The sequence below is a fragment of the Lepisma saccharinum genome, chromosome 12, assembly GCF_977018435.1.
Source record: "Lepisma saccharinum chromosome 12, izLepSacc3.1, whole genome shotgun sequence".
NCBI classification, from domain to species: Eukaryota; Metazoa; Arthropoda; class Insecta; order Zygentoma; family Lepismatidae; genus Lepisma; species Lepisma saccharinum.
Genome location: NC_139240.1, coordinates 70,606,731 through 70,625,117, shown reverse-complemented (window position 1 = coordinate 70,625,117; position 18,387 = coordinate 70,606,731). Strand labels below are relative to the sequence as shown.

The following is an 18,387-nucleotide window of genomic DNA, read 5'->3' as shown; positions in this document are numbered from 1 at the left end:
ATTTGTGGGGGGGGGGGGGGCTATGTCAAGAGACAGCAAAACACATGACTTATTACTATATACTAAGTATGTAATTATGAGTATTGTCAAAATTTTTACTAAAAAGAGTTTCAAAAGACGATGTGCATGAACTAGGGTAGTGGATGGGACGTTCGGGCTACAAATGGCTCTCACGACATCATTGATATATTAGGGAGATCTGTTTTGCGCTCCTTGGTAGCAGATATTAAAAGTCTGGAATATTTTGCTATTATGGTTGACGAAACTTGTGACATATCCATTCGTGAACAATTGACATTCTGCATTCATGAGATTCCGAATACTGAGGCCAGAACTTAAAAAGAGAGAGAGTGAGTCATTCATTAATTTTAACAAGTCGGCGCACCTGCCCCTGTGTCTCCCATACTGACTGTCTCTTTCTTTCTATCTCTCTCTCTCATATTTCTTCTCACCCTCTTTTTCACTATATCATCCATTCTCTCTTTCTCACTCTCCTGCCTTCCTCTCATTTTCTTCATCTATCTCTTTCGCTTTTCTCCATATGTCTCTTTCATTTCTCTCTTTTTTGTACGTTCGTCTCTTTTACCCTGCCTCTGTCTTTGTATCCGTCTCTCTCTTTTTGTTTATCTCTCACTCATATTTTCTTTCTCAGTCCTTTTTCTCCATATTGCTCTCTCTCGCTTTACTAGAGTGCATCACACATATCTTTGCCGTTGCGCAGATTCAAATTTTCGTTTCGTCTCCCTCTCTCTTAGCATCACGTGTTCTACGCTGCTCTCCAACCTTCGCCATTGTTGCCATATTGTCATTCCATTCCTGGAGACACTCGCTCAAACTCATTGAAAACAATTGAATGGCGCTCCAGCTCGCGGTTCACACCGTTCGGCAGGGACGGTAATGTGGCAATATAGCATGACGAAGTGGTTGCGTCTTTTATGAAGTGCATGTTCATTGGCTAGCTAGTAACTAGTGTTGCCAACTGTAATAATGAAGCACTATTTCTGTCATGAAAAGAGAAAGGCAGTTAAAGTGACTGTGAGTTTTGTTGGATTCGAAGCACCATATTTTATTTCATACTAAGTATTTGACCGGTTTGACGTTGTGTGCGTATATTGCGTGTGTGTGTATGTGAAAGTGTGTGTTTGTTAATGAACGTTAAATTCCATAATGCCTCCAGTTCTGTCAAAGTTGAAATCAAAAGCCTTGCAAAGCCAAGCTCTGGAAAGTCACAAATTGTTCATATTTCATAATTTTGGAATTGTTCAAAAGAAATAAATTATGTGTCTCCATGATCATTTCAACTCTTGGCTCCGGCACGTGTTCTTGTAGAAATTGCATAGAGGAGGCTGTCATTTTTGCTGCTTAATGCGATGCATATTGTTTTCTGTGTTAAAATTACCATGCTTTGATGGGTGACAAGTTCATAGCAAAAAAAAAAAAAAAAAAAAAGACGCGCAGCTTATCGTCTAGTGGCAGTATTGATACTCGTTATCGTTGTGGAAGCTGGCATCGTTTGTAAATGTACAACAAAGGCAAACGACTGTCTCCGATCACAGAGAGGCAATAATACTGCCTGAGGAGGAGTGTTGTGGTCCAATTGTCACGGTTTAACACGTTCGCATGTTATTAGTTCTCAAAGCAGTGGTAGTGTCGGTCGTGTATTATCTGTCGTTGCAGTTCCGTACCAGTGTATACGGGTTTTGGAAGTGAACAGTTAGAACGCCACCAGTGCATTAATGCAATGAAAAATAATATAAAGTGTTTATTTTGTTTGAAATCACTCAAATAAGGAATCACTATGAAGAAGTCTTCTTTGCAGCATTTTTGGTAATTTTACGTATGTGTTAGTCCATATTTTGCGAATTTTTAGTCCATATGTATGTAGCTACATACAAAGTCACTTGTTAGTACATATTAATCCTAGTCCTGGTATAATGCATGGCGTTTAAAACTCAACGTTAGATAGACCTGAGTTCTCTAATTTTCTTGTGCGTAATAGCTGTGCATCGGCGCACTGCAGCGATTTTTCTATCTGCTCCATTAGCAACACTGCTTCTTGAGTTGTGTCGCGCATCGCACGGCAGAAATATATGTGTTGGGCTCTACCTGAGGCATTCTTCTATGCACTCTTGTTCTCTCTCTCTCTCTCTCATTACTTCTGTCTGTGCGTTTCTGTCAACTCTCTCTATTCCCTCTATCTTTTCAATCCCTCTCTTCTCTTTATCTGTCTTTCCCTCTCCTCTCTCCGCTACTTAAGGTGATTCTTCTTTGTCATTTCTCTCCATTCTGTTGATTACCATCCACGAACTAGGATGCATTTACGTGAACGTGGTATCGTAAATTGAACTCCACCACAACAGTCATCATGCTGTTTGGGCGATGGAAGTGCAGCGTGGGTGGTTTCTTATGAGACTGCGTGGTTGGTTGGCGTTAACAAAAAACGGGCGATTTCGTAGTCAACAGACGGTGAGATCTTTCAGCGCGGACAACTTTCTACTGCAGGATAATAGCTCTCTGTCGGTTGCGCTGAACGTATCCAGCACTCGCAACTGTTTATTGCCGGCCACGCAAGAGGGCGTGACTCTGCTCTTGTTTGTTCCTCGTCTTGCGTAACGCTTTATCAAAGAATGTATTCGGGCTGAGAGTACAAGAAATATAATATCGGTCAAGTTTTTCTTATCGAAATGTTATGACAATATTTGCACTTGCATCGTAAAAATGTTAATGGGGCCGATGTTGGTGTTGAAAAGTTGCTCTTCCAGGGTGGCTGCTCACCGGGAATTCCTTGAATTCCGGGAATTGTGAGTGAATTATTGGCTCCAGGAATTATGCCTGTATACTGCGTGAATTTTTCTCCCTGAAAGTTAGAAATTGCAACTTTTATTCATCCAAATCTCATTGAATTTATACGCGTACATATTTATAAATGCCCTAAGCAAGTTTTTCACAGTTTAGCTTTTATTTTTATGGGGGAGGAAATGAAAGTTGCCTGGAAAATAAAACAGAATTCTCTCAACCTTTTTAGTCCACCCCCCGTGGTTAGCACAGCGCGCTACGACGCCAGGGGTCCCGGATTCGAATCCCGACCTGGCCATAGATGTTCTTTGTAATTGTCCATTCATCAATTTAATCATATCATTACTCATCCTCATCTTCGCGATTAGCCAGAAGTGGTAGAAAAGCGAAGTAAAATAAACCCAATCAATCAATCAATCTCAATCAGTTTACTTGTTTGTATCCTTTGCAAAACAATCTATCTAACAGACGGAAGATTATTGTAATGTAAGCTACCTTCAAGTTGATTATTTATATTTTAGTTTGAAATTCTAATACAATTAACAATTTTTCATAGATTAGTATACTCCGTAACATTTGTGACACTGAAAAACTAAATATTCTGACCAAGGCAGTAATTTATTTAATTAAAAACATAAACTAAACGTAACGTTTCAACCTTCTAGCAAGGTACTTGGTACAGAGTCTGAAGAAGACCTTGCTAGAAGGTTGAAACGTTACGTTTAGTTTGTTTTTAATAAAATAAATTACTGCCTTGGTCAGAATATTTATTTTTTCATAATCATGGAAACAAGGCTTAATGGTGTTATAATTTGTGACACGTGTTTGTAGATGTATTTCGAGTCTGAGTATGTGGAATGGCAAATATAAATATTTTAAATATGCATATCATATTTTAATTTAATTGAATTAGAATTTTTGGATACATTGGTATCACATAGACCCTTTATATTAGTAATATGTTTGTGTGTGTCTATTATATATGTGTGGCGGGGGAGGGGAGGGTGAGAGGCGGTAATACGTAAGATTGAAATAGAGAAAGCATCTGCTTGTACCCTAGAATTTTTGGAAAGTTCGCCTTGAAAACCGGGAATTATACTTGAATTTTCTTATGGTCTCAACTGCGGATTTTCTTTCTTTCATTGCGCCGCTGTTAACCAGGCAACACTATAACACCATTAAGCCTTGTTTTCATGATATGAAAAACTCAATATGCTGACCAAGGCAGAAATTTATTTTATTAAAAACATAAACTAAACGTAAAGTTTCAACCTTCTAGCAATGTCTTCATTTGTACTTGGTGCAGAGTCTGAAGAAGACCTTGCTAGAAGGTTGAAACGTTACGTTTAATTTATGTTTTTAATAAAATAATCTGCCTTGATCAGCATATTAAGTTTTTCAGGAAACACTCCTTGATTGATTGATTTACCTTATTTTGCTTTTCTTTCTGTGAGTTTTGGCAGTCGCGAAGATGCGGATGGGTTATGATATGATGGAAGGGACACAGAGAATACTCATGCCTAGACCCGCATTGAAGCCTTGCAAGACAAATCTCTCGTGTCCAAACCGTTTCTTTGTGCAACCTTGGAAGTGGAGTCGGAGCCAAGCAGACCGTTGTAATCCCGGAATATTGTGTAACTGCGGTTTTCTTGCAGCGGATATACGTTGATAAGATAGCGCGGAATTAGTTCACAGCAAGACCTCGGATACAGATAGAGCATGGAAACTCAATGGAATGAGTTTCATGTCACGTAAAACTTAATCAACGAAGCTGAATGGCCGGGAAAAGGGCGAATAGAAACCACCCACTCAGGAAAGAACCCACATCCCCTTGTCGAGAAAGATGCACGTCTCATTCTCTCCCTCCCCGAAACGTTCGGATAGATCACAAAAGTGCACACAGAGGCTGCCAGGGGTGCCTGGGCTCCCCCTAATGTATCCTCCCCAAAATATAATATGTAAAAACTAAAATAATATCCGTGATTTTAAAAGATAATTAATTTCGTTTTATTTTAGATGCCCCGCTTTCCCCCCGCCCCTCTCTGCAAAAGAATATGATATTGTTTACTGTAATAGTCAATAATTTCATGTAGTAAATATGAGTGTCATTTATAAATCGCACAGAGCTCGTCTCCGATGCCGTAGTGTTAATGTCGTCTTCTTGTAATCAAAGGGTCCCTGTGCCAGTTGAGGAACATTGAACAGTCAGAGACTGTTAAAATTTCATCTTCATATACTTTATAGTATCTGTGAGAAAGGAATATGAAGTTACTACAAGTAGGCAGTGATGTGCGTCTACGCGTAAACAACAATAGTCTACATTCTACACGTAGACTATTTAATACACGTAGATTACGTAATCTATGTAAACAACATGGCAAAAGGTGATAACTTAGCAAGGGGCGTCGTGAAATTAAAATAAAATTATACTGCGTGTCAGTTGCTGATGTGTAAGGAGAACTTTTCGTACTCTTCCTTCCAAATTCTAACAATTTCTCACCTAGGAAGAAACCTAATATACGAAATATTCCCGTGTTTTATGGGGAAATGACCACTCTTGCCTCACGACTGCCATCTGTTGTTGTTTTTTGCATACTATTTATCTTCTTCCATAGTTGATAATTGAAGAGAAGAAAAATTGTTTTGGATTCTTTTCACTTCGTTAGAAACCACTATAGTTGAAAATGTCACTTTCCTTTCATGAAACCCTTGAAAATTAATTTTAATGCACTCTAGATTGTCTACGTAGTCTATGTAAACTACAACCCAATGTAATCTACGTGTAGACAATGCATGTAAACGTAAACTTATAATCTACTGCACATCACTGCAAGTAGGCTAACATTGTCCAGAACGTCCTTTAAAGCACCACCAAATTTATTAGTCTGCCCACGCCTATGGGATAGATAAAATGTTGTAAATTTTACATCAGCAGGGTGGCTGGCTACTCAACAGGAATTCTGCTTAAAATTTTCTCCGTAGACGTGAAAAATTGCAATTTTATGAATGGATTAATACAATATATTTATAAATATACTTACAAATGCTCCGAGGCAAGTTTTTCACAGTTTAACATCTATTTTCATCGAGGAAGAAAAAGAAGAGCTGCGTGGAAAATGGAACAGAATTCTCTCAATCCGTTTACTGTGTTAGTGTCCTTTGCAGAACAATCTATCTGACAGGTGGAAGATATCTTGAAGTTGATTAGTTAAATTTGAGTTGGAACTCTTATACAATTAACAATTTTTCGTAGATTAGTATATCCCGTAACATTTAAGACTTGTGTTTGTAAATGTATTTCGAATCTGAGTATGTGAAATGGCAAATGTGAACTCCGCACCTTTAATTATATGTATAATATACCGGGTATTTGAATTGAATTATAATTTTTGGATAAATTGGAATTGCACAGACCCTTTATATTGTGTGGGTGGTGAGAGGTGGTAATTCGTACTGTTGAAATAGAGAAAACATCTGCTTGTACCCTTGAATTAGTTTGCCTTGAGAAACTGGAATTATACTTGAATTGTATCGTGTTCCTAGAGTGGTGACCCTGATCAGATATACGCCGCGCTCCCGTGGCAGAGTGGTAAGCACAGCGTGCTACGTCGCCAAGGGTCCTGGGTCGGCCTGGGCACGAATGTTTGTGAGTGTTCATTCATCAATTTAATCATATCATCACTCATCCTCATCTTCGAAAATTAGCCAAAAGTGGCACAAAAAGCGAAGTATAATAAAGCAAATCAATCATTTATATATGTAAACACCAACGCAAAATATGATTTTATATCTGATATTATTAATAAATTATAAGAATGCAGTCGGAATTTCAACAAAACCCCAAGAAAGTAATTTCGGATTCAAGAAGCCCTTACATTTCTTAGAATTACATATTTTTACCGCGGTTGGTTTGACATGAAAGGTATATGTATGATCGTTATTTTCAATGTTTATATATGAATCAATTTATGAATATGTTGTATATTATTTTCTAACGATGGAAGCGGCCCCGGCGCCCACCCAGTGTCGAATAACATGGGTACCTGGGGGAAACCCTGGGGGGTAAAGGTGGTCAGGGGCATGATGCTGATCACATCACCCCCACTCACGACCGGATCAAGAAAGTGTGGGGCGTTACCCGCACACCCCCTATACGCCTTCATGGCGTGGTGCTATGCACAGGGGAGCACTTTACCTTTATTATGAACTTTTTGTATGTGGTTGAGTGTAAGAAAAGGCATGAGCTTAATCTCCGCCACAAATAAAGAAGAGACAAATAAATAAATAAATATACTATTATCTTAGTGATTACTCGGTGTCGTACACATAACGACGTCATGAGAAAATCATTCATTGATTGATTTGGTTTATTTTACTTCGCTTTTCTGCCACTTTTGACTAATCGCGAAGATGAGCATGGACGAAAATTGATGAAGGAGCACTCACAAAGAACGTCCGTACTCAGACCGAGAATCGAACGCAGGACTCCTGGCGTCTTAGTGCTCTGTGCTAAGCACTCCACCATGGAGGCCGGCAGACCGTGCTACCTGGCCGGCAGACCGTGCTACCTGGAAGAGGGGTTGGCATTTGGGTGTTTAAGAAAGGGACACCCCGTCATGAGAAATGGTATGCAATAATTGTTTCTAAGCAATGGCTACAAGCTTACTGTGCATTGCGAGCGAAGCAAGAACATTTTTAGATCTAGTTCTTGAAACGAATTTAATAGAGCGCCTGTACTTTCATGGAGTGCCACTTTATTCTTATTTTTAAACGTTCCGCACCCCCTCCCCCACTAGGGCACTGGTTTTCAACTCTTGCGTGTTAACTTCTCGAGTGTGTCATTCAGCGAGCTAGTGTCGCCTCCAATATGGCCGCTCTAAGTAGGATAAATCTTTGTTTACATTCAGCAGTAGTAGGAAATAGCAGCGTGTTGTCATTGCTGGTATGGTAAAATACGTTTAAATTACGCGATATTTTTAAATATTGCGAATGCGATGTGAATTCCAGGAACTCTAACGAAGGTGAAGCTGTCCTGGGATTGAAGCATTTAATTATGATAGGGAAAATTAACACGGAAAACGCAGACGAAACTAATGTATACGGCGCTCTGGTTCTTCAAAGCAGTGCTGTATCATCTTTACCGCATGTTGTAACTGGGGTACTCGGAAGGAAATTATTTGAAAATAAAGCAATAGGAAATTGGCCTGTACTTGAAAAGCTGGTCCAGGAGAAAATTGTGAACATATCGTTGCAGTTCTATCTCAAAAGAGGAAGGCTGGTTTAATACTAATATTCACGATTTTATGACCAGACTATCCTCACTGAAAAAAGGACATCGTACTGAATGAAACAGCATTTTCTTCTTCTGGTTTTGACATTAATTCATTCTCAAACTATTTTCATCTTCTCTCTTAATCGACTTACACCTGTCCCAATACGCACATATGTAATACATGGATGCATTGGGTAAGACTTCATGGCTTTTAGAAAAAGAAAAGTTTTATTTATAAAATACAATTTATAACTTTACTTTCATGGTAATATATATATTTTTCTCTCCAAAAATAAAGTGAGCAGACTCTTGCATTCTTCGTAATTTCCTTGCCGAATTACAGTGTTATCCCCTTTGCCAATCTTCTGTCAAATCAATTACGTTTTCCCTGATTTATTTACAGATTTCATTTTGTTCATTCCACGATTCCGTGCTTGTAGCGAACACGTGCTCTTAGCGAACATCTGAAGGAAAGGATTTGCAGGTGCGTGCTGTTAGCGAACACACAAACTTGCCCTGTCTGGTTTGTCCTTGAAAGTGGTCAACATGCAAGTGTTGCCAGTGATACCGTATAATAATTTTGTGTTTGAAATTAGCTAAATGAAGGATTCTCAACAATTTAGGTTAACTACATGAAAATTTTTGTTAGCTATATATTTTTAATTCTATTTCACTCATCTTGCTGGTTTCACAGTCGATTGAAGAAGGGTGTCACTTATCGCACAACACTTGAGCAACCTTGTGTTTTGACGTCACGGGAGAAAGCTTTTTTATTTTAGGCTAAATGCCTACGTTGTTAGGTTAGGCTATGTTTAGTTCTCTTAGCCTAAATAATCATTTTTCATTGTATTTATGCTAAAGGAACCTAACCTAACCTCGTAGGCATTCCTCGTCCGACGTCAGAACACAAGGTAGCAAAACTGTTGTGCGACAAGCAAGACCTTGGCTTATCACTGGCAACATTTGTATGGTGACCAGATTCAAGGAGAAATAAGACAGGACAAGTTTGCGTGTTCGCTAACAGCACGCACCTGCAAAAAAAAGGTAAAGTGTTCCCCTGTGATTAGCACCACGCCATGAAGGCGTATAGGGGGTGTGGGTGTAACGCCCCACACTTTCTTGATCCGGTCGTGAGTGGGGGTGATGTGATCAGCACCACGCCCCTGACCGCCTTTACCCCCCAGGGTTTTCCCCCAGGTACCCATGTTATTCGACGCTGGGTGGGCGCAGGGGCCGCTTCCAACGTTACAAAAGTTCCCGGATTTGAACCTGCCGGGGATCGAACCCGGGACCTTTAGCTAGGTAGTCAGACGCGTTACCTCCTACACGGAGGTATCCCAACCATTCACTCTTTTTCTCACTTTTACACTTTTCACTTCTTACATTTTCTTATCAACTGGACGAACACAAATACCCATGCCTTACCCGGGACTCGAACCCAGAACCCCTGGCGTTGTAGCGCGCTCTGCTAACCACTCCGCCACGGAGGTCGACTAAACAGACTGTCAGAATGATGTTGTTGTTGTTGAGTTGGGGTCTTAAGTCCACTTTATGCACCGACTGAGCCACCGCGGCCACAAATCCTTCCGTAACTGTGTTCGATACGAGCACGTTCGCTAACAGCACGGCACCCATTCCACGGGGTGGAAACACGTGTTCTGACCCATAAAATGATTTAGAGCCAAAAAAAAACAAAATCAAAACTGAACATTAGACCTTACTCTTTTGCGAATTCCGAGGAGATATGTTCGAGACCTATGGGAAACCATAGTGGGAATTTAAGGAACGCCCTCCCTCTACCACCTGACCTTGTCCTTGTATTGGAAACGACACGAAAGGGCGCGGAGAAAATTATGTCCCTCGTCCAGTCAGGGGATCGAAGTTGAGGGTGGCGGTTTACTTCGCAAAGTTCTTTTTTTTCCTGTTGGGTGTGTCCATGGTTGTTCTCTGTGACACGCGAGACATGCAAAGGTCGCCGAACCGAGGAAACTTTTTTTTTTTTCAACATTTCGACCGAAAAAAAAGCATTGCTGCAAGATAGGTTTAGTCGAAATGTCATTTGCAGCACAGCAATGCAACACATTTTAATTGAATGCGACATAAACATTTTTCCTTGTTTAGTCAAGGCTGTCAAAAGGAAATAGATGGTTTTCAGAACCACATTTTTTGTGGTTTAAAATGTGTTTAAAATGCTCCTATTGGCGGATTTAGAGCGAGGGCACAGGGGCACACACTGGCGTACCCAGGATTTTTTCGGGAGGGGCTGAAATTGTAGAAATGGATAGTACATACTGTGACATACACAGTATGATATTTCCTATTTTTAGAACTTTCCACTCTCAAAAATAGCAATCGTGGGTTATTTGAAGAGAGGTATGCATTTACCTCTTGGTTTTTCCCTACTTCTTCGCTGCTTATATTTGAAAACGTTGATGTTTTGAAAATTTCGGAGGGGGCTGTAGGTTCATAAGCCCCCCCCCCCCTTCTGCACATGCTCCTTTAAAAAGGGATGACTAATATTTTCTTTAATTCTTAGCAATGTATTAAGAAAAAGTAAAGTAAAGTGCTTAGCACCACGCCATGAAGGTGTATAGGGGTAACGCCCCACACTTTCGTGATCCGGTCGTGAGTGGGGGTGATGTGATCACCATCACACCCCTGACTGCCTTTACCCCCCAGGGTTTCCCTCAGGTACCCATGTCATTCGACGCTGGGTGGGCGCCGGGGCCGCTTCCAACGTTAGAAAAGTTCCAGGATCAATGTATTAAACGAACTAAAATGTTCGAGCAGCCCTTTTCCAGATATTTGAGCACAATTACATTAATCGGGATACTTAAATAAGTCGGAAATCGAATCGGAGACTTGTTGGTTACAAGGCAATAGGCTACCGTTAACTGCGATAACATTCTATGGCCTGGTGCAGATTCTCGGTGAAAGCACATTGAACGTTGCTGCAGTTCTTCAACGATTGCAGAGAGACAGAGAGAGAATGTAAAAGGTGTGTGTGAGTGAATGTGAGAGAAAAGAAAAAGTGAGGCAGACAAGAAAAGATTGTAAAATAAAATAAAAAGGAAAGGAAACAGAGGGACAATTCAGAGAGAAAAAGAGATGAAGGAAGAGCGAGAGAAGACATAATGAACAGTGATATAAATAGATAGGGACAGAAAGAAAATGAAAAAGAATGACAGAGAGAGAGAGGGTGGGAGGAAGGGATGGCCGTTGCTGATGGATGTCCAAAGTGCATACAAACTTGATTATGGCATTTCTAGAACGTTTTTCGTTGTTTCAGCACTTATTTTTACACTAAGTAATATCGATTAGAGAGAGAAAAAGTGTGTCATATCTTGACATTTATATCATTCTTAGTAAAGGGTGTCCATAAAGTCATATGTTTCAATGAAGAAAGGCCATAATTGTCAGAACAAGAACATTTATTATGTAATGGTACACATGGATCCATGGTAGTATATAAGGGGAGGGCTTAAGGTATCCAAACGTCTCCCATTGCTTTAGTAAACATTTTGCATTAATTGCATTATCAAATCAACAATTAATAATTTCATTATATTACTTGGAAGAATTTTTAGAAAAATATTTATGGTTTATTTGTAATGGATGATCACATATCTAATTACAATAATGTTATTTTTTCCTATCCTAAGCATGTTATGGAAATATAATACTGTAATTGGCAATAATCAATTGTATACAGTCTCTAAAAGTGAAAAATTCAGATATGTTTTTCAAGAATTGCAGCCCAATTTAACTCTACATGGTCTCAACTCTGTGAAACACTCCATCGTTCACGTTACGAAAGCCTTGGATTGAATAGCTTCACAAGTTCAAAGGGGGGTTAGGTCGGTAGACTGTGCTGACCCATACCTATCAATATTCCGGTAAAGGTATTGTTCAGGAATTCACGAAGAAATAATTACATATCGATGTTTTCATTGAAATATAGTGTGACTTTAGGGACACGGTGTATGGACGAATGTATCATAAGGCAGTGTTAACGGACGCTTTCGTTTTACAGAAAATCATGTCGAGGTTGGAGTTGAAGAAGCATAAGCCCGGACAGGACTCCCCAGGGCGGGCCTCCGAGTCATCAGACATGGCGAGGAGTCCCGGTGCAAGGGGACCCCGAATCCCGACCACCCGCTCCTCCAGGGGCGGCCCCGGTTGGTTCAGGGTCTTCCGTCTGTCGGGACTGCTCCTGCACACGCAGTGCTGAGCGCGGACTGCGTTGCAACCCAGCGTTCGCAGCAATAATCACCACAGCTGGGAGCAGAAGCAGCCGCTCGTAGAGACACCTAGCGGGCCACAGAGGAAGTAAACATCAACCCTGTTTTTTCAGTCAGCAACTTAACGTACTGTACATGTTCCATTCCGAAGCGTTTTTTTTTTTCAGGAGTGTGATCTTGTAAGTCCGAAACTCACTTTACCCATTGTAAACACCCTCTTTACACGCCAGACTTGGTAGAATTTGTTAGGTTAAGTGACAGCTGAACCAAACCACATGCAATAAGTATAATTTACGATGGTTAATGTGATTTTAGGAAGTACACGATACAGAAGTGTTCATGATTTTTTTTAGTCTGTGTGTAGAAGAGTTTTAACTTGTGTATACCAGTCAAACCAATGCAGTGGCAGGTGTATCTCTGTTCCTACGCATTTTGAGTGGTTGGTTAAAAAAAAGTGTCTTATAATTGTATTTTTTAATATTTTTTCTTGAAATATGTTAATTATTCCAAGACACAGTCAATTTCTCACCCTCACCGAGGGAATTACAATAATTGTTATGTTAAATCGTCCTTTTTGTAAACAAAATAAAATTGGAACAATATATACGTAACATTTTTTCGTGGCATTGTTACTCTTAGACCGTTTAAGATAAGGAAAAACCAATACGATTCGCTGTCAGGGTACATTATAAACAGAGATCTTCCATTAAATTTGAAAAGAGCGATCAAAAATTACTGGCGCGTTTTTCTCTTGTTATTTCTATTGTTCTTTTGTACATTGTAACTGGTCAACTATATTTTTTAACAGTGGGTTTAGCCAAAGATGTTTTTTGGGAGTGTAAGCTTTGAACAGGACGGATGCTCGACATGTCTTTTTGCAGCCACCAAGTTCAACCGGGCATTCTTCTCGTATGGCCCTTCAATAACAATAACTGTTGACCACTTGTACCATAGGGAAGTTGTGTATAAAATTCTAGTTGTTGTCAAGAATAATATACGTTAATTGTTGAACATTTCGTGTATATTTAGTCCGAGTTCCTAAAATAAATAAATATATAAAATATGTGTTGTACATTTTTTTTTAGTATCAAGCGATCTTATATGATTGTGTTTTTTTATGTTCCTACCCTAGGATATTTGTTAATTTTATCTCTTTAGTTCTAGAGCTGTGGCCCTACGCAGGATTTTTCTCCAGGGGGGCAGAGTAATATTTCATATCTTGCTTTCAATCATAGAAACTTCGTTATTGTTACTACTAGTACAGTAAAACCTCGTTAATCCGAACTAATGGGGGGATAAGTTGACCGGTTTAACGAAAGTCCGGATTAACTGAAATAACCTAAAAGAACAGTTGAAAGTGCATTAAAACTCCGTTTATAGAAACAAAACACGTTTATTATGGTGCATTTAAAGGGTATAGGTAGGGAGACAAATTTATGGTAAATAAAAACTGAGGAGAGCGGTAAATAAAATGTTAGCTCAGCGGTATATACCAGCGGTGGAAAAAAAAATTGGCACACACTTTTTCATTATGAGAGGAAACAACATACACAACAGCTATAAATTGATAAACTACTTCATTTTTATATACTGTACACATACACAAGTACTTAGCTGTCCAACCAAAAAGAAAACATCAACACAAAATCACTTCATTTCTAAATTGCATATCTCAATTGATTTATTCACTGTATGTATTTAAAGGATATCCTTGCTCAAATAAAATAATCACTACTGCACGTACTCAAACACGTGTTGAAAATCACATGATGATAAACAAAATTCATTCATGACTGAACACAAATGACACCATTGTTTCCCTTGATGTGCGGGAACAGACTAATCTTATCGCTGCTACAGCTAGCAAGTTCAATGAAACTGGAAGTTGAGTAGACATTCGGGGGAAGACAGGAAAGCAGCTTGACAGGGAGCAAAGTTTTCGAACTGAGATTATGTGCATGGGAAATCCCAATTTGCAGCGTCTTCCTGATGTGATCGAAGATAAAACGTTCTTCAGCTGCAAGTGGTAGGAAACTTTAGGCAAACGTTTCGTTACAAAGGGAACAGTTTGCGCGCACAACCTCGATTGCCGGTTTTTGCGTGTTTTCTACTTAATTTGATGATATTTCACGGTTATTTCGCGAAAAAGCGTTCATTTCGTGGAAAAGCACACATTTCGCATTACTTCGCGAATAAAACTCATGCATATTTCATCATTGTGGGTGTAGTTACTTGCAGAATGTTCAAAATTCCATCTTTTTTTCACATTTCCCGATTTCGCGCATCGCGAAAATTCAATGTCCCTAGGTATAGGCCTAAATACACTATATAGTACAGTACAAAGTCTGCGGGAAACAGAATTTCAAGTGGTTGACTGCCTTTTCTTCGGGAATTTCTCTTGTTGACTTAACTTCTAGCCACATTTTTTTTATTTTTTTTGCCTGTCCGGATTAAGCGAAGTCAGGCTTATCAGGGTCCGGATTAACGATGTTTTACTGTACTACTATACAAATCATAAAATTGAAATTGAATTGAAAATACTTCGGCGTTCAGACTCGAGTCTGCTATTTACCTAGGAACTGGATTCGCCTTTTTTTCCCATAAACTTCTATCACTTTGTCGATGAACGGTTCTTTGTCTTCTTGTACTTTTTCACAATGCACAAACATCAAACAGAGAGCACTTAATCTAATGCCCTTCATGGTACCTCTGATCCATGTTATTACGTGCCGAAGGGTGCTGTAAGAATAAAGTAATCATTCAAAATGTTGGAGTGTGAATTATCAAGGTCAGGTTACGACTTATGGAAATGATTTCCTGACAATTGCGGCGATTAGGGGGCAGTTGCCCCACCCCCACTTTTGACCACTTTTGCCTCCTCACTATGTTAAACCTTTTCTACCTAGGGTAAGTAAAGTGCTCCCCACACAGTTTTGGAACCAAATCGCCGCCACTGTCTGACTTTTCTTAATCCCGAACAGTCGAGAGGATCTTATTTTAAAAAAGGTTAGTTCTTGATATTTTCTGCATTATAAGTGGCTGAAATTTCTTGAAATTAAGTTTTATTCCGGAAGTGCAAAATACAATCACTTGATTGGGAAATACTGTGTACAGTGGGATCTATGAGTATTACCGTGCAAATTTTCCATCACCATGTTCGTCTACTTTATTTGATCCAATAAGAACTTCAAGAATTAAAAGAAAGCTCAAAACAAACTGTTGACAACTTCTGCACCAGCATACATAAATATCCATCGCTTAAAAACACACAGGATGTAAGAGAAAAATTAATGAAAATAGTCGTGGACAATTTGCACGGTAATACTCAAGGATCCCACTGTACAATGTGACATTTTCGCTGGATAGAAGATTGGGATTTTTCTTCAGTTTCGAATGTCAGAATTATTAATATTTCCTTCCCAATTCTACCCCGACCAAAACTGTTTCCGTGCGCACACTCCTAGTTACGGCAGCCAATAATGATTCTAATGTCTTGTGAAAACGTTCTCTCGTTATTATGTTGGACATGACAGTTCCTGTAACTGACAACCTGTAAATCGCAGAATGCAATACTCTTTGTAATAAAATATCGCTACAATTTGAAATAAATATGTAACTAACCCTATAAAAATTAAAGACATTTGATCATATATTTCCACACCTCTAGGTAGGACTGTGAGAGGGAGACTGGTAGTCGGGAAATAGGACAAGGCCCTTACGGGCTGTAGGGCCACCGGTTATTATTATTACTAACTAACTAACTAACTATCTAGCCTTCTTAAACCCGAAGGTTCATGGCTGCAGCAACACAGGCCTTCCATCTGTCCCCATCTTGAGCAAGATCTATATACTCTTTTCCATCCCTACCGATTTCCATTAGGTCCATCTCAACGTTGTCCCTCCATCTTCGTCTTGGCCTTCCTACAGGTCTCTTACCATCTGGTTTCCCAACAAGAATCCTGTAAACTCCTCTTTCCTCTCCCATTCGTGCCACATGGCCTGCCCACCTAAGTCTTCTTGATTTAATTATTCTAATAATATCTGGACATGAATACAAATTATGTAGTTCTAAATTATGTAACCTTCTCCACTCACCTGTCTCCTCATCCCTTTTAGGTCCAAATATTTTCCTAAGAATCTTATTTTCAAATACTCTCAATTTATGTTCCTCTTCCAATGTAAGGGACCAAGTTTCACACCCGTATAATACTACAGGCAAAATTACTGTTTTGTATATTTTAACTTTTAGTTTCTTAGATATTAAACGAGAAGACAAAAGTTTATGAAGAGAGAAGTAACATGCATTTCCTGAATTAAGCCTACTTTTTATTTCCTCTTTAATATAATTTTCATTTGTTAATATTACTCCTAAGTATTTGAATTTGGAAACTGGTTCAAACGAGTTGTTATCAATAATTAGATTTTGATTATTACCTAACACTTGGTTTCGGCCTGTAAGCATATATTTAGTTTTCTCTTTGTTAACTTCCAAACCTATCTCTTTAGCAGTTTTGAAAAATATTTTAGCATTATTCTTAATCGTATTTATATCATCCCCCAGTAAGTCTACATCATCTGCATATGCTAACAACTGAGTCACACCATTTAATTTTAGTCCTTCTTTAGTTTCTTTTACCTTCCGAACAGCATATTCTAAGGCAAAATTAAAGAGCAATGGAGATAATGCATCTCCTTGTTTTAACCCATCATGAATTATAAATTTGTCAGACATATTATTACCCACACGAATTTTACTTTCTGTTTCACTGGTGCATATTTTTATCATACTAACAAGCTTCTTAGGTATTCCAAACTCTACTAATATATTATATAATTTATCTCTTTTGACCGAATCATATGCTTTTTTGAAATCAATGAATAGCTGATGGACATTTTGATTATATTCCCACTTTTTTTCAAGTGTCTGTCTGATGTGAAAAATTTGATCTGTAGTTGATCTGTTACGTTTAAATCCACATTGATAATCACCTATAATTTCATTAGCATATGGGGTTAGTCTTGTTAAAAGAATGTTAGACAATATTTTGTATGTTGTTGAGAGTAGAGAAATTCCACGGTAATTATTGCAGTTCATTTTATCACCTTTTTTAAACACAGGAACAATTATGGATTCTTTCCACTGTTGAGGGATTTCTTCTTTATTCCATATTAAACAAATTAATTTATGAATTTGACATATTAATGAATTTCCACCATATTTAATTAACTCAGCTGGTATTAAATCAATGCCAGGTGCTTTGTTATTCTTAAGCCTTTTAATAGCATCTTTAACTTCAGTCAAGTTAGGTTCTGGAACTAAAGGTTCTGCTGTGTGGACTTCATTTACTTCTGATTTATCTCCTACATGGACATTTAAAAGGTCATTAAAGTAGTTCTTCCATCTATTTAGAATATCGCTTGGGTCAGCTAGAAAATCATCGTCTTTATCTTTTATCAAGTTTACTTAAGTTGCCACCCCTTTCTAAATTCATTTACACCTTTATATAAATCTCTGATATTTTTATTTTTGCTGTTTGTTTCAATTTCGTTAATTTTGCTTTTCAAGTAATCTCTTTTTTTACTTCTAAACGTGCGGTTAACTTCTCGCTTTATTGTATTATAATTGCTTAGATTTGTATCATCCGAGTTATTTAACCACCTAAGTCTAGCCTGATTTCTTATTTCTATTAGATTATGACATTCATTATCAAACCATGGCTTACTTTTTCTCGGTTTATGGTATCCTATAGTTTCTTTAGCTGCTGATTCTATTGCATTACGTATGTGCTCCCAATTCTTATTTACGTCTGTTTCATTTATATTTTCATCATCATTTAAATCCTGCAAAACCTCAAATCTATTTGACAGTTTAATTTGGTAATCTTTCTTAATTCTTTCATCAGCAAACTTTCCTGTATCAAATTTTATAACTTTTAGATTTTGTTGCTTATGATTTATCACTGAGAGTCTTTCTCTTAATTTAGCAATTACTAAATAATGGTCACTGGCACAGTCAGCACCTCTATGTGTACGAAGGTCAATTATACTAGTATGCCTTCTCTTATCAATGAGAATATG

General features: G+C 38.5%; 1 long non-coding RNA gene across 5 annotated transcripts in view; it reads left to right on the top strand.

The window, feature by feature from the left end:
• The window catches only part of LOC145996539 (uncharacterized), a 39,398-nt gene extending 26,034 nt beyond the window's left edge, over nt 1-13,364 (top strand). For all 5 annotated transcript variants that reach the window (XR_014442799.1, XR_014442801.1, XR_014442800.1 and 2 more), the window contains exon 2: nt 12,102-13,364. This is a non-coding gene — a long non-coding RNA (uncharacterized LOC145996539). The remainder of the gene's footprint in view (nt 1-12,101) is intronic.
• The last annotated feature ends 5,023 nt before the right edge of the window (nt 13,365-18,387 follow it).